Source organism: Saimiri boliviensis, chromosome 4, assembly GCF_048565385.1.
Source record: "Saimiri boliviensis isolate mSaiBol1 chromosome 4, mSaiBol1.pri, whole genome shotgun sequence".
NCBI lineage: Eukaryota > Metazoa > Chordata > Mammalia > Primates > Cebidae > Saimiri > Saimiri boliviensis.
In genome coordinates, this window is record NC_133452.1 from 154,650,837 (window position 1) to 154,666,545 (window position 15,709).

Below are 15,709 nucleotides of genomic sequence, written 5' to 3' on the forward strand. Positions count from 1 at the left end.
ACTGCAACCTCTGCCTTCCAGGTTCAAGTAATTCTCCTGCCTCAGCCTCCTGAACAGCTGGTATTACAGGTATGCACCACCATGCCTGGCTAATTTTTGTCTTTTTAGTGGAGATGGGGTTTCACCATGTTGGCCAGGCTGGTCTCAAACTCATGACCTCAAGTAATCCGCCTGCCTCAACCTCCTAAAGAGTCAACTAGAGTTTTTTGAAGATAATTTTAGATTTACAGAAAGTGGCAAAAATAGTACAGAGCTCCCTTGTAACTTCCACCCCATTTCCCCTTATGTCAACAGCTTACAAAACCATAGAATCATGATCAAAACTAGAAAGTTAACTTGGGTCATGGCTGTTCAACAAACCTTAGGATTTCACCAGTTTTTGCACCAAATAGGTTTTTTTTTTTTTCCCTGTTTCAGGATCCCATTTAGACTTTTATGTGGTTATATTTCTTTAGTTTGCTCTAATGTGTGGCAGTTCCTGAACCTTCCTTATCCTCAAAGACCTTGACATTTTTTAAGAGCAAAGGTCAGTTATTTTCTAGAATGTCCTTCCATTTGGGTTTGTCTGCTGTTTTCTCTCGATTAGAGTGAGATTATGCCTTTTCAAGGAGGATATCAGAGATGACATGCCCTTCTCAGTGGGACACACGATGTCAATATGTATCACTAGTGACATTAACCTTGATCACTTAGTTAAGGCAATATCTGCCAGGATTCTTCACTGTCAACTTGTATTTTCTCTTTGTAATTACTAAACGTTTTGGTGAGGGCTATTTTGAAATTCTACAAATTTCTTGTTTCTGCATCTATTTTTGCCTACTCATTCTAATCCATATAATCCACGTCTGCTCATCCACTGGTGGAACTTTCTCACGGCAATTCTTACTATGAGTTCTAATGAAGTTTTCATACTCCTTCCTTCCTTATTTTTTTATTAACTGAAATTCTGCTGTAAGGAAGAGTCATCCCTTTTCCCTTATTTATTTATTCATTGGAATCAATGGGTATTTTATTCTTTGGGTTATAATCCAGCATTTATTCCCTTACTCAGTTATTCTAAGCTATAGCTAGATAATCTACCACTTCAGAGTAGACATGGCCTGTGTTACAGGTTGTTCCTTGTGTCTAAGACAAGGACAGGCACACAGTAGGTATTCGGCTCATTAGTTCATTCATTCGACAGATTATGTTGAGGACCTTATGTTAGGTGTTAGAGTTGCAAGAAATAAAATGATTCCTCTTCTGAAGTGATTTACAGCCTAGTTAGTAGAGACTCACATGCCCATCTGCAAGTCACTATTAAAAGCATTAGGCAAGGGCTGGGCACACTGGCTCATGCCTGTTAAACCAGCACTTTGCTAGAGGCCAAGGTGGGCGGATCGCGAGGTCAGGAGATCAAGACCATCCTGGCTAACACAGTGAAACCCTGTCTCTACTAAAAATGCAAAAATTAGCTGGGTGTGGTGGTACACGCTTGTAGTCCCAGCTCTTCTGGAGTCTGAGGCAGGAGAAATCACTTGAACCCAGAAGGGAGAGGTTGCAGCGAGCCGAGATCGCACCACTGCACTCCAGCCTGGGAGACAGAGAGACACTCCATCTCAAAAAAAAGTATTAGGCAAGTACAGCAATGGCCCGGGAGGAAATATAGTAAACTCTAGCTAGAGAAAAAGGGGTGTGGCGATTGGCAGGCAGGAAAGACCTCCTTAAGATCAAACAGCATTCTGCTCTCCTATTGTATTGCTTGCTCTATAAAAATCAATGGGCATATAAAATATCAAGAGACGCATGCCATCATACAGTTAGCAGGTGCTCCGAGCCACTGAATCTTCTAAACTAATTCCCCAAATCAAACCTCAAGGGCACACTATTTAGGAAGATTTAATGTAATAAACTCAGACTCTTTATATAGTGACTATGTGCTTTTCCAGGAAAATTGGAAACAGCTAAGGTTAAAAAAAAAAAAATCTGAAAAGCCATTTGTCTTAATCCTGTCTTCAAATCCAATTTCATCGTTTTTATTCCTTCACAGGGAATAATGAAGAGCAAATAAGGACTATCATCAGTCAAGGATGGACTCCCTAAGACTCTTTACTGAATTCAATTTTCTTGTACTGCTCTTACTGTATTTTCCAAACAAAGCTATTCCTTTCTACATATGATAGTTCAGCCCTGCAAATGTCCTGAGGAATAATAAACAGTGAGGGCACATTTTCTGCCACAAATTACACTCTGCAACATTCTTCATCCAAAGTATTTTCAATTCCAAGCAAGCAAAGACACAAGGAAAATACACTGCCTTGTTGCATGAACCGCACACAATAGAGAATTTGTACTCAGACACTTATTGACACTCAAACCTGTTAATATGTAACTCCTACTATTGTTCTAAAGGATGAATAAGCAAACTCTCCTGCACACACAATGTTACATCATGCACTTTCATTATAATAGTAAATACTGCTGAAAGGAATTTTACTTTCACTGTTTCATATCACCCTTTCTAATTCATGTCAATGTGTCTTTTCCATGTAAGAGAGTATACAGCAGAGGCGCATATGTGTTGTGTCTTTGCAAATCCGCCCAAATGCACACATATTCATGAATGCACATACAAATGAGCTCTTATGCACACAGATTCACCCCCATGTTAGCATGCATTTATAAATACAGCTTGCCCCGCCCCTGAGCATGCATGGAGTGTACACAAACAGCATACAGTCCAGTTGATTTCCTTTTGTTAACTTTTATACGAGATTAAGAAAAAAAGCTAAAAAAAGACAAGTAGACACTTCATGGAGTCTGTGATTAAGAGAGAGGCTAATGAGACAGATGGGCTGATGCATAAAGGGAACTTCAGCGCGCCAGCCCACACGCGGTAAAGATTTACCGTGCGATACCGTCTCCATTTCAAGTCTTCATCGTGTGGCGTGCTACTTATGTTATTCTTGTTCCCAGACCACAGATAATCCCTGCTTTTCTCTGCCCAGACTTCCCTAAATTAGGATTATTAAAGGACACAAGATCGTATTCTTCTTCTTTAATGCTGTTATTCAAGGTTTACTCAGAGGCAATATTTACTATAAAATCATGTGGTTTGGTTGGGTGGGGTGGCCCATGCCTGCAATCCCAGACTTTGGGAGGCCAAAGTGGGTGGCTAACCTGAGGTCAGGAGTTCGAGACCCACCTAGCCATAATAGTGAAACTCCACCTCTACTAAAAATACAAAAATGAGCCAGGCGTGGTGACGCACACCTGTAGTCCCAGCTACTGGAGAGGCTGAGGCAAGACGATTGCTTGAACCCAGGAGGTGGAGGCTGTAGTAAGCCAAGATCTCACCACTGCACTCCAGCTTGGGCAACAGAGCGAGACACTGTCTCAAAGAAAAAAAAAAAAATCATGTGGTTTACAGCTTAACAGAGAGTGGACAATTCTGTTACAGGGCTCACCAGAATATTTTTGGAAAAATTCTGTAAACACAGAAGAATTTCTGGGCCAGAAAAACAAGGAGCAGAAAAAATAATTCATATGGATTTTTTAATTTTTATAGAACAGATTTTGCCTCTGATACGACTGGCTCTCTAAGCTATTTCCACATGCGATTACTGTCCCTAAGAGCTCATTCCACGCCATAAGAAATTGCAGAGTTACAGAAACAGCATATGTAGACAGCTCTACAATTTACAAAACATTTTTCAATGCATTATCTCACTTGTTCATCACAATACCCCTGTGAGACAGATACTATAATTATCTCTATTTTATAGAGATGGGGGAAATCCCTCAGGTTTTAAGTGATTTCCCTAAGGTCACAAAGCTAATAAATTGCAGAACTGAGATTCAAAACTAGAATTTCTGATATTGTATCTATCTCATTTTCTCCCACTGCATGAATTTTATTAAATTTTTCTTGAATCCAGTTTTGGTTCTATTTTATAATAGTAGACTCTATAAATTCTGCTAATTACATAAATATTTTATGTGCTTCTAAATGAAAGTAACTCTCTAATCCCTAAATTTTTTTTTGTAACATTCTCTTTTCTGGTTAAACTAAAATGCCCCAGTTGGTGAGGCACAGTGGCTCACGCTTGTAATCCCAGCACTTTGGGAGGCCAAGGCAGGCAAATCACAAGGTCAGGAGACAGAGACCATCCTGGCCAATATGGTGAAACCCTGTCTCTACTAAAAATACAAAAATTAGCTGGGTATGGTGGTGCCTGCCGGTAATCCCAGCTACTCAGGAGGCTGAGGCAGGAGAATCACTTGAACCCAGGAAGTGAAGGTTGCTGTGAAACGAGATCGCATCACTGCACTCCAGCCTGGTGACAGAACAAGACTCCATCTCAAAACAGAAAAGAAAAGAAATAAATAGATATGCAAAATAAATAAATAAATAAAAGCATAAGTTGCTTTATCGTCTGCCTTCTTTATTCCCTGGAATCTTCCTTTTGAGAGATTTGGTATCCCATTATCTGAGAATCTGATTATTTCTAACTATGTTGACAAATCTTCCTTTTGCTTTTTAAAAACTCTTGCTGCACATATTGCTCAGTAGCTTTCAATTTTATCCACCACTGCTTCCACACTGTTATCCCAATATGTATCACAATGGCTACCTCTTTCCAGAAATTCTGAAGAGTTCTACATTTTTACTCAACTGCATTTTCTTCTCAAATTTTCCTTCTCTGTCACTGTTATTACCAAGATCCTGGAATTAAACAGAATAGTCTTCCCTTCTGGTTTGCCACTTCATCCTTCCAGAGCCAGCCCAAAAGGGTGCTTGAACATTACTCCTTTTCAGCTCAGTACTTTCTGCTGTTATAAAAGGCCTACCTACATATAACCCTATGCAAGGGAGCAAAAGGAAGAGGCAGTTTGAAAAAGACAGATCTATTTATGTGCCAACACAGCCTGATAACTAGACTACTAGGGAAAAAAGAGAAAAAAAAATCATCAGATGATAGCTCAACGGACATTAGACATGCCTCCTTTTTGGGAGGCATGTGTAGGGGGATTCTTGACTGTGGTCGCTATATTCCAGCCATGACACAGGTTACAGCTTCTGGGGCTGAAGTCTGCATTGCCTAAACAGGACAGTCAGACTCTGGGGCAGACCATCCTCCTGTCTTGTCGTCCAACTCTACTTTCCCTGTGGTTTTAATAGGATTATTTTGGAATCTGCTATTTCTGTCTCGCTCCTTTTCCCCAAACTGTCATATAAGTACTGCAGCTCGACTACTTCACAGCTGCCAAATGTCACTCCAGAGATGGCGGTATTTCAGTGGCCAAGTGAAGTGATGATCCCTCTGTGTCATCAAAATGCTCACTGAAGGCGTTAAGCATCTGGAAGAGGGTTGCCTTTGTGCATGAATGGAGTGTTTCTGTTTTGGTTTGTTTCACTGTCTATCCTGGAGGAGGAGGTCATCAGCTCCACCTGAGCGCGATGGAAGACACACACCAAAACCCGCTCCACGCAGCTACTAATGCACAGGGAAAACATGAGCAGTGATGCTTTTCATAGGTTCTTTTCTACAGGGACTTCAAAGTCTTAAAGCATCAAGGATGCAAAATGATGGTAATTTTTAGAGGTGGAAGAAACCTCAGAGAGCAAACCCACTCATGTTACAGATGGGAAACTTTGAAGCACAGGGTCACAGAGTACCTTGTTCAAAGCCCCCCTGACTTATTTACAAGTCCAAGGGTGTTTCACTTGAATTTGGCTTTATCTGAAAACACACTCAGAGTATCACATCTCTGTCAGTCAACCCAAGCACAGATCCAGATTCTAAAGCACATGGCATCAGCAATGAATTTCTTGTTTTGTTTGGCTATGTTTATTTGTTTAAGTACTTAGGAAAATCTCCACCAGGAAAAAAACAGGGAGTTGAATAGAGGGAGAACAGGACACAGGAGATACAGCAGCAACAAGTGTTTACTGGGCATTAACTATGCCCCAGGCCAGGCAATGTTCTCAGGTTTATATGTCTATAAACAATTCCCACAGTGCTCTGTTGCTCCCATTTTAAAAGAAGAGAGAGGGCCGGGCGCGGTGGCTCAAGCCTGTAATCCCAGCACTTTGGGAGGTGGAGGCGGGTGGATCACGAGGTCAAGACATCGAGACTATCCTGGTCAACATGGTGAAACCCCGTCTCTACTAAAAATACAAAAAGCTAGCTGGGCATGGTGGTGCGTGCCTGCAATCCCAGCTACTCAGGAGGCTGAGGCAGGAGAATTGCCTGAACCCAGGAGGCGGAGATTGCGGTGAGCCAAGATTGTGCCATTGCACTCCAGCCTGGGTAACAAGAGTGAAACTCCGTCTCAAAAAAAAAAAAAAAAAAAGAAGAGAGAGGAAGAGAGAGAGAGAGAGAGAGAGAGGGAGAGAGAGGGAGAGAGAGGGAGAAAGAAAGAGAGAGAGTCAGAGACAGAGAGACAGAGAGACAGAGAGAGTCAGAGAGAAAGAGAGAGAGCGAGAGAGAAAGGTGTGGGGGAAGAGAAATGATTATTACTGAAGAGAAAATACAAGAGACAGGATATAATTGCCAACTCAAAAAACTACCTTCCAAAGTTTTACTAAAACATTCAGCAACATTATGTTTTACTAAAACATAAATCTAAAAAAATACCAGTGATTTACTTCTCATTTGATCTGAAGAGATGACCCTTCTTAATGCTGCTTGGCATATAGCTGTTTCTTGCTAATAAAAAAAAAAAAAGTACTTCCAAGATGTTCTGTATATTATTTCCAAATCTTACCACAGTTGTTTCAACAATCGGTGAATGAATAATTCACTATTTGAACACTGATGACATGAGAGGCACTAATGATCTTCAGGGGGCACGGGTCTTGAGTTGGGGAGAAAAGGAAATGAATGTTCATTTTCTCTTCCACCTCTAAATACTATAACATCAAAAGCTCTGATATCTCACATTCTGGAGCTTAGAAAACTATTTACATGCTTCATTTCATTTGATAATCTCTAAAAGAAAAAAATAGTAATTTGAAAAGTACCATAGACTACTGTCAATTTGATACAGCTGGATCAAAGTTGGATTCCTACCTCCAGTTTGGCGCACAGTGTGAGTAGTATGGTTTGCCAACACTGAAAGCAGCGTTAGTGTTCCAGCGAAGGTCTGTGCGGCAGTCTGCTTTAGGGTTCCAACAGGAAAGACAAAATTGTAAGCTCTGATATCAGCCATTTTCTAATGTGGTTGAAAAGTAGATGACGGAATAGTCTACCTTATTTCACTAGTGTTATTACAACTATGTGAATGATTCCATACTGACACTAGAAATCATACGATTTACAAAACTTACAAAGAATAAAAAGATTCATACTGAAGCCTGGTAAGTTATTTTAAAACTCTAAAGTACTCCAAAATAGTGTAAAAGCTATGCCTACATATAAAACACAATGTACTCTTGAATCTCTGACCCCATAGTTTTTGTTTTTCCTTAAAAAAAAAATCCTTAAATGTCTCAAAATAATGCTTTTACCCAAAGTGGCTATGAATTATGGAGGCTATCTACAGATTGAAGGAAGGGTAGTAGAAAAGGGAAGGGCACATTTATGCTGAAAGATACATTTTGGGGAAGTCTGTATTTTTTTTTCTTTTTTGTTTTTTTTGAGATGGAGTCTCCTTCTGTTGCCAGGCTAGAGTACAATGGTGCAGTCTCAGCTCACTGCAACCTCCTGACTCCCTGCTTCTAGTGATACTCCTGCCTCAGCCTCCTGAGTAGCTGGGATTACAGGCACGAGCCACCATGCCCAGCTAATTATTTTTTGTATTTTTAGTGGAAATGGGGTTTCACCATGTTGTCCAGAACGGTCTCGATCTCCTGACCTCGTGAGCCACCCGCTTTGACCTCCCAAAGTTCTGGGATTACAGGCATGAGCCATTGCGCCCAGCCATGTATTTTAAATACTTAATAGCAGCAAGATTTTCTTAACCTTAGAAATGTACATTTCAACCTTTTGATTTTTCCTTTTCAACCTTATGATACAGATGCAGCTGAAGGGTTGAGGAAATTGAAACCCTGCAGTTTTCCTTTCTGTGTTTCTGTAGGATAAAGCAAATATTTCCTAAGAGCTGAGCGGGGGGGGTGGGTTACATATGGGGCCTGAAGGGGGAAACACCCCATGTTGTGAAATGACTCTTTTACTTTTTATGACTAAACAAACATGTTAGAAAGATGGATGTTGCCAGGCGCGGTGGTTCCATAATACAGTGTGTGTGTGTTGGGTGAGTGCGTGGATGCGTGGATGCGGAGCAGGGGGTGAAACGGGAAACTAAACTGGACTTGCTAAAGAAAGAAAAAAACATCTGGGTAGAGTACGTGGTGGATGTCTCAGCCCCCGAAGAGAGCAGCTGACTAGGGAGGAATAAGATAGAGAAAAAAGTTTGCCAAAGACAGTAAATCCAAAGCTAAAAATACAGCCTTTACCAAACGCAGGTCAAGGCCTAAGGAGATAAAAGAAATCTCTGAGCAGATCCTGTTATTTAAGAGACCACTAAAAGCACCCAGGAATGGAGGGAGGAAGGTGAGAAGAACCACAATCCCACAAACGATGCTGAGTGGAAGGGTACCAGATAGTAAAGAGGTCAGATGTGACGAACGGAGGGGCTATTCTGATCTGGAACCTAAAATCTGTTGAAAGTTAACTAAATAGAGTTAATTATGTGTGTGCACAAAAAGGTAGGATTAATTATATCATGAATTTCACTCTCTAAGGTGAATTATAGTAGGTCAAGAAAAAGGATATAGTTGGTAAGACAATAAGGTGAATGTGTTCTGGTGTATCTCAATTCTTCCTTTGTGTAGTTAATAAAAATATCACCATACTGATATTTTGATAAAGACAGGGTTGCATCCATTTTTTTCTTTCTTTCTTTCTTTCTTTCTTTCTTTCTCTCTCTCTCTTTCTTTCTTTCTTCTTTCTTTTTGAGATGGAATCTTGCTCTCTCACCCAGGCTGGAGTGCAGTGGTGCAATCTTGGCTCACTGCAACCTCTACCTCCCAGGTTCTAGCAATTCTCCTGCCTCAGCCTCCCAAGTAGCTGGGATTACAGGCATACACCACTACCTCCAGGCTAGATTTTTGTATTGTAGTAGAAATGGAGTTTCACCATGTTGCCCAGGGTGGTCTTGAACTCCTGAGCTCAGGCAATCCCTCCATCTTGGCCTCCCAAAGTGCTAGGATTATAGGCGTGAACCACCGCACCCAGCAACATCCATCTTTCTAACATGTTTGTTTAGTCATAAAAAACAAAAGATTCATTTCACAATTTCTTAAGGATATAGATTGTCGATAAGACGCATCTTTCACATTACCTAATTTGAGAGATCAGCAACCCCACCATCTTTACTGGCCCTAGCAACTGTGCACTCGGGCATCTGACAGTCCGCTTCTCGCCTTGCCTTCTTCAGTTCTCAACCTGGTCCAGCTGTCAACAATCACAACCTCATTGTCAGTCCCTGACGATTCTCTGGTTCTTTCTGTTCTATGCCTTCCAGATCAACAGGTCTTTCTCCATTGGTTTCTTCAGTTTCCAATTTCAGATGCATGCCACGCCTCCTTTTAGAATGGCCCACTTCATCTTTCCTCTTCACTCAAGCCAGTTACCATAGTGTTGACTATCTCCCTGAGGACTGTAAGCTCCATTACGGCCCATCTCTTGTCTACCTTGTTCTCCTCCCTTATCTTCAATGCCCAGCCCTATACTAGAACACAGGGGCCCCTAGAAAGGCCTTTGCTAAAGTAATAAATCAGTGATAGATGAATGGGATTAAAATAAAAGACATTGTTTCCATTTCTCACATCTCAAAAGTTGTGCTTTAACTTTGTACTGGCAAAATCGTAAGGCACCCCAAGGTCCCCGTGGGACTTTGCAAATTGACATTTCAACAATGATTTGGCCTGGTCTTGTAGAGAGGTCTTGTACATGAGTGCACAAATGGTTTAGACAACCACGTGTAGCATACAAACACAACCAAAAACTGCTGACCACAAATCTGAGGTCGCAGCACAATTAATATGGTTAAGTATTCCCCACTCTCCCGCCCCGCCCCCAGAGACATTCATTCTGTAAGCCCTTGATAACCAGCAGGTCTATATTTCTGCACACCAGCCAGTGATCCACTGCAAAAGAATCTTTCCTTCCTCCCTGAGTCTCTATCAATTTCATAGTTTCAGAGGAAGCTAAGTGCTATTCAAATACCAAATGTTCCATATGGCAGTGTGATTACCATTCCCACTACCGTTACGTGAGGCCTTCTACCTACACTCACGAGGTGCCTCATCAGAATCTGGCAGAACATTATGAACTCTTTCCCTGACCTATATTTGCTAACTCATTTGTCGTCCTCTCTCCCTCTATGAACTTATTAATTTTGTTGAAATAACATACATGTGTGCATAAATCCAAGTTTTGTTTTCTTATTCATCCTCATCATCGCTTACAGGAAAATGATTTATGACACATTAAGGAGGTATTCTTAAGCTAACATGTCTTAATTAGGAATTCAGATATTCCTCTTCTACTGAGAAATACAGGGCTGTTCAAATTAGACCAGAAATTAGGGCCAAAATGAATGGAGCGTCCACATAACACAAGCTCGTTACAGGGAAACCGGTGAAAAGCAGTGGCTGAAGCCACACAAGTCATTCTGTTTGTCCCCTTCATGCCAAATAATTCCTTGATCGCTTTTCCTTTCACTTTTCAACGTTACGATGGAGGCAGAGGGTCAAGAGATTCACAACCTTACAGTCTTCCCGTTCGTCTATCTGTAGGATAAAGCACACATTTCCTAAGAGCTGGGGCGGGAGGAGGGGGCGGGGGGGGGGGTCTCTTCATCTACCTTCGCTTTCACTTATTTAGTGAAATGAAGCTTATTTAGTAATGACGGAAAGAGATGAGCCAACTAGGGCAGCTCACATATGGTGCCAGACGGTGAGGGACTCTCTCTGTGCCCAAGGCACTTGGTGTACCACAGGAGCTCGGCAGCCCTGGGTTGGAAAGCAGCTCTGCTCTCACCCAGCGGCTGCTTCAAGGGAGCCGCTAGCCAGGTGATGCAGGCAGCCATGGTTTCAAAGCTCCGTGAAAAATAGGTCTCTGACTTGAAGACTTCCATCAGGCAGTCTCTCCAGGACTGGGATTACCCCACTAATACAAATTAAAGTCATTCAGAAGTATGCTAAACTCTTTTTTTTAGAGTCTAGAGGAGGATGAAAAGAGGGAGGAAAGAGAGGCAAAGTAATTTTGCAAGATTAGGATTATACTGCGGTTTGTGCCAATACCTTACATTTGTTTACTTCTATACTGATCATTTTCTCAAATGATTAAATACTTCTGAAATAGGATTTTCAACCATTTTAGACATTTTGCATATATTATCTGCAGCAACACCCAATGGAGAAGGGTACTATTATTATCCGAATTTTACATGCAAAGTAACTTGCCCAATGTCACACTTCGAGAAAACAGCAGAGCTGGAATTTGAGCCCAGGAAGCCTGAAGCTTGCAATCTTATCTACAGCTTTTGCATCATATGGCACTAACAGTTATATTTAATCATGTCCCCGATATTGGACATATATATATATATACACACACACACACACACACACACACACATATATATATACACACACATATATACATCCATACATATATAGACACATACATACTTTTAAACCAATGAGCAGTGTAACTTCAGATACATGTCTAATAAAGGGTTCTTATTAAATACACTTTTGCTCATTTTAAGAAATGAAAAACTATGCTTTCTACTGAAAAATGATTGCTATCTAGTGATTTCATAGTTGTCTAAAAATACTTTGCCAGAAAGGAAGAACTTAAAATTCCCGAGGACCCTTCTACTCCTTCTGGATTTAATATTATTTCTGAACTGTCGAAATCTGGTAAGTTTCAAGCACGCTACTGTCTAATGGACGAAGGTTCTACAAAACAGCACAATTTACTAACAAATGACCCCCAAACACCAAAAACTCCAAATACATGGAAACATCATTTTGCATAATCAGTTAGCAAAAGCTCTTTTTGTTTTCAAAATTCCCAGCATTGGAAAATTGTATGAAGCAGACACTCTCATAAACTGCCTCTGGAAATATAAACTGGTATGACTTTATTGGAAAGTAATTTGGCAACAAGTTACCAAAAGCCTTAAAACTTGACGACTCACATTTAACAGTCTGCTGCTAAGAAATTAGCTTAAGGAAATCATTTGTAATGGCAACTAATACAGAGCTATAAGAATATTTTTGGTATCATAAAAGCAAAAATATGGCTGGGCGTGGTGGCTCACACCTGTAATCCCAGCATTTTGGGAGGCTGAGGGAGGAGGACTGATTGAGGTCATGAGTTTGAGATTAGCCTGGGCAACATGGCAAAACCCCATCAAAATAAAAAAAATATATACAAAAATTAGCCAGGCATGGTGGCCTGCGCCTATAGCTCCAGCTATTAATACTTGGGAGGCTGAGGTGGGAGGCTCACTCGAGACTTGGAAGTAGAGGTTGCAGTGAGCCAAAATTGTGCCACTGCACTCCAGCCTGGGTAACAGAGTGAGAACCGGTCTCAGAAAAATAAAAAGGCAAAAAAAAAAAAAAAAAAAAAAAAATCAGAAACGACTAACTGTCCACTTAGAAGGGATATAAATTAAATAAATTTTAGAATATTTGTTCAATGGTATATTATATAACCATTAAGAATTATATTGTATAAAAATATCTGTTGCTATGAAAAATGTTCCACATTATATTGTTAAGAAAAACAATATTCTTAACAATCTCTACTAGCTACCTCTATAATCTCTACTACCATTTGCTGGTCGTCTCTCTAGGTGAATTTATGAACACTGCTTTCAGAATTATAAGCAATGCCTTGTCATCTATCCCAACCAGTGACCTCAAAATAAGTAGAAGTTATTTCCTTTCCCACAAAAAAGCAAAGGTTCCATTTTTATAAAAGAGACAGTAAAAAAAAAAAAAAAAAAAAAAAAAGATGGAGTCTACATAAACATATAGATACATGTTTATGTTGTGTGTATATGTTTGTGTGACCAGATATGTATACACCCCCACCCCTATATTGAAGATATTACAACTCAATGATAATTATTTCCCTTTAAAGATCTTAGGGATGTTTACCTGTACCATGTGCTTTCATCACAATGAAGAACCGTAAGCTATCAGCTGTTCCTTGTAGCGGATCTTTTCACGAAGATTTTGCTTGAGTAGAAAGGGTGGCAGTGGAGAATCTCAATGAAAAATGTCTAGACCTGTAATTATAAAAACAACATTCTCACTGAGTTAGGCAGCTTCTGTGGTCTTCATTCACATTTACTGAAGTCACAGAAACGGGAAACATTATATTGCATAAACACACACACACACACACACACACACACACACACACACACGCAGTTTTTCAATCAGAATGTCAAAAACTCAGCAGGCAGAGACACAGCAGGTCCCCATCCCAAGGGATGAGTGGGCTCTGGCCAGGGGTTGCTTCTCTCCCATCTCCTCACCTTAGGGACATCATTATCAAAATAATCCTGTTCTTTCCCCTCCTTCCCTGCTTAATGATTCTAAGATTTCAAAGAAATAAAAAGCATTTAGTTCTTCAAAGAAAATGTCAGAAACCTTGCGAATTTGATGCTCTCTTTCTCTAAGATTCCTTCTAGTCACAAAATTATGCAAATTCTGTGCATATATTTACCATTCTGGCCTTTCACTTTTGAAACTACACATGCCTCTTTGTTGATAACTCAGTGAAGACATGATGTCAGCGATGGCCCAGGTCATCATGAACACTGATGAATATTTACTATGCGCTGGGCCCTGTGCTAAGGGCTTTAAGCACACTGCCCTACCCCATTGCAGTCTGTGAGGTGGCTAGGAATCACTATTAGCTCTGCATTATTGACAAGAAAACTGAGAGTAAACACAGCCAACAGATGTTAAAGCCAGTTTGAGACAATAGTTCACAGAGGCCACGCTTAGGATTCTAGTGCTGTCCCATGTCTTCAAAGCTAATCTTGCTATCAACACTTCTGTAGTTAGTATTAAAAAGTATCATGGCAGGGAGCAGTGGTGCACACTTGTAATCCCAGTACTTTGGGAGGCTGAGGTGGGTGGATCACAAGGTCAGGAGATCGAGACCATCCTGGCCAACATGGTGAAACCCTGTCTCTATTAAAAATACAAAAATTAGCTGGGTATGGTGGCACATGCCTGTAATCCCAGCTACTCGGGAGGCTGAGGCAGGAGAATTGCCTGAACCCAGGAGGCGGAGGTTGCAGTGAGCCAAGATTGTAGCACTGCACTGTAGCGTGGTGACAGAGCAAGACTCCGTCTCAAAAAAAAAAAAAAAAAAAAAAAAAAAAAGATCAAATCAATATCACCTCATTTCCCCAAGAGTGATATGTCACCTAAGTCTTAAAATTCCTGATTTTTTTATTTGATTGTACTTTCATTTTAATTCCCAAGCTCACCGGAAACCAACATGTTCACATTTCAATTGCATGTAAGTTGATGGTTATTTTAGTAAATTAAAAATGCTAAGTAATCCCAAATCCAGATGCCAAAACACTAAGCAGAAACCTAAAATCCACGTCTTGCCTAAGCAGCTAAATTTCATTAGAAACAAGTCAGATAACAAAATGAAAAGGCCTGTGTGAATTCCAAAGTAAAGATATAAAAATGAAGAGAGGAATTTCTATATATAGTACAGCCATGTCTTAAAAAATACTTAAACATGCTTACCTATTTACAAACTCTACATACTAATACAGATCTCATAATCACTGCGACACAACATGGATATGAGCATATCAAGAAATCAACAAAATTATTTATGGATGCCCCAATAACTCTTTTGTATATGTGTAGAGATTTTCTTGCACTATTTTGATTATGCCTCTGCCTTTGCATATAACACTCACTTTGATTAACATGCCTTTCCCCTCCTTGCCATCTAGAAAATTCCTACCTATTTTTCCACCAAGCAATGTGGCTCACACCTGTAATCCCAGCACTTTGGGAGGCCAACTCCTGATCACCTGAGATCAGGAGTTTGACAGCAGCCTAGTCAATATGGCGAAACCTCGTTCTCTACTTTAAAAAAATCATAATAATACAAAAAATAGCCAGGCATGGTGGCAGGTGACTGTAATCCCAGCTACTCAGGAGGCTGAGGCAGGAGAATGGCTTAAACCCGGGAGGCGGAGATTGCAGTGAGCTGAGATCGTGCCATTGCAACAAAAAAACTTTGTCTCAAAAAAAAAAAAAAAAAAAAAAATAGAAAAGAAAAGAAAAGAAAATTCCTACTCAGTTTTCAAGGCCAACCTTGAGCTTCAATTCCATTGTGATGTTTGCCCCATCTATCCACTAATGTTTTCTGGAAATCCAAGCGGAATGGCTTCTACTTCTGTTCCCTAGCTCAGTGGTGGCATCAACATCACTCTGACGTCTTCCTCTTCCAAATTATGCCCCATATTCAGCCATCCAGTCATATGCCTCAACTCCCTCTGCTCCTCCCCTGCACCACCCTGGCTCATCTGGACTCTTCCCCTGCTCCCCTAACATGTCTCCCCACTTCCCCCCTGCCACCCCACTGCTCCTTGGCTCCTGCCTAAACACATCAGCAGCTTTCCATTTCTACACATGGCCCCCAAACCCTGGTGTAAT

General features: G+C 40.6%; 1 protein-coding gene across 2 annotated transcripts in view; it reads right to left on the reverse strand.

Moving 5' to 3' along the window:
• The window catches only part of LOC101038016 (uncharacterized), a 443,760-nt gene that overhangs the window by 250,834 nt on the left and 177,217 nt on the right, over positions 1-15,709 (reverse strand). For both annotated transcript variants that reach the window (XR_012517451.1, XM_074398477.1), the window contains exon 5: positions 13,166-13,296. The gene's annotated coding sequence lies outside the window, so the exon portion shown is untranslated. The remainder of the gene's footprint in view (positions 1-13,165; positions 13,297-15,709) is intronic.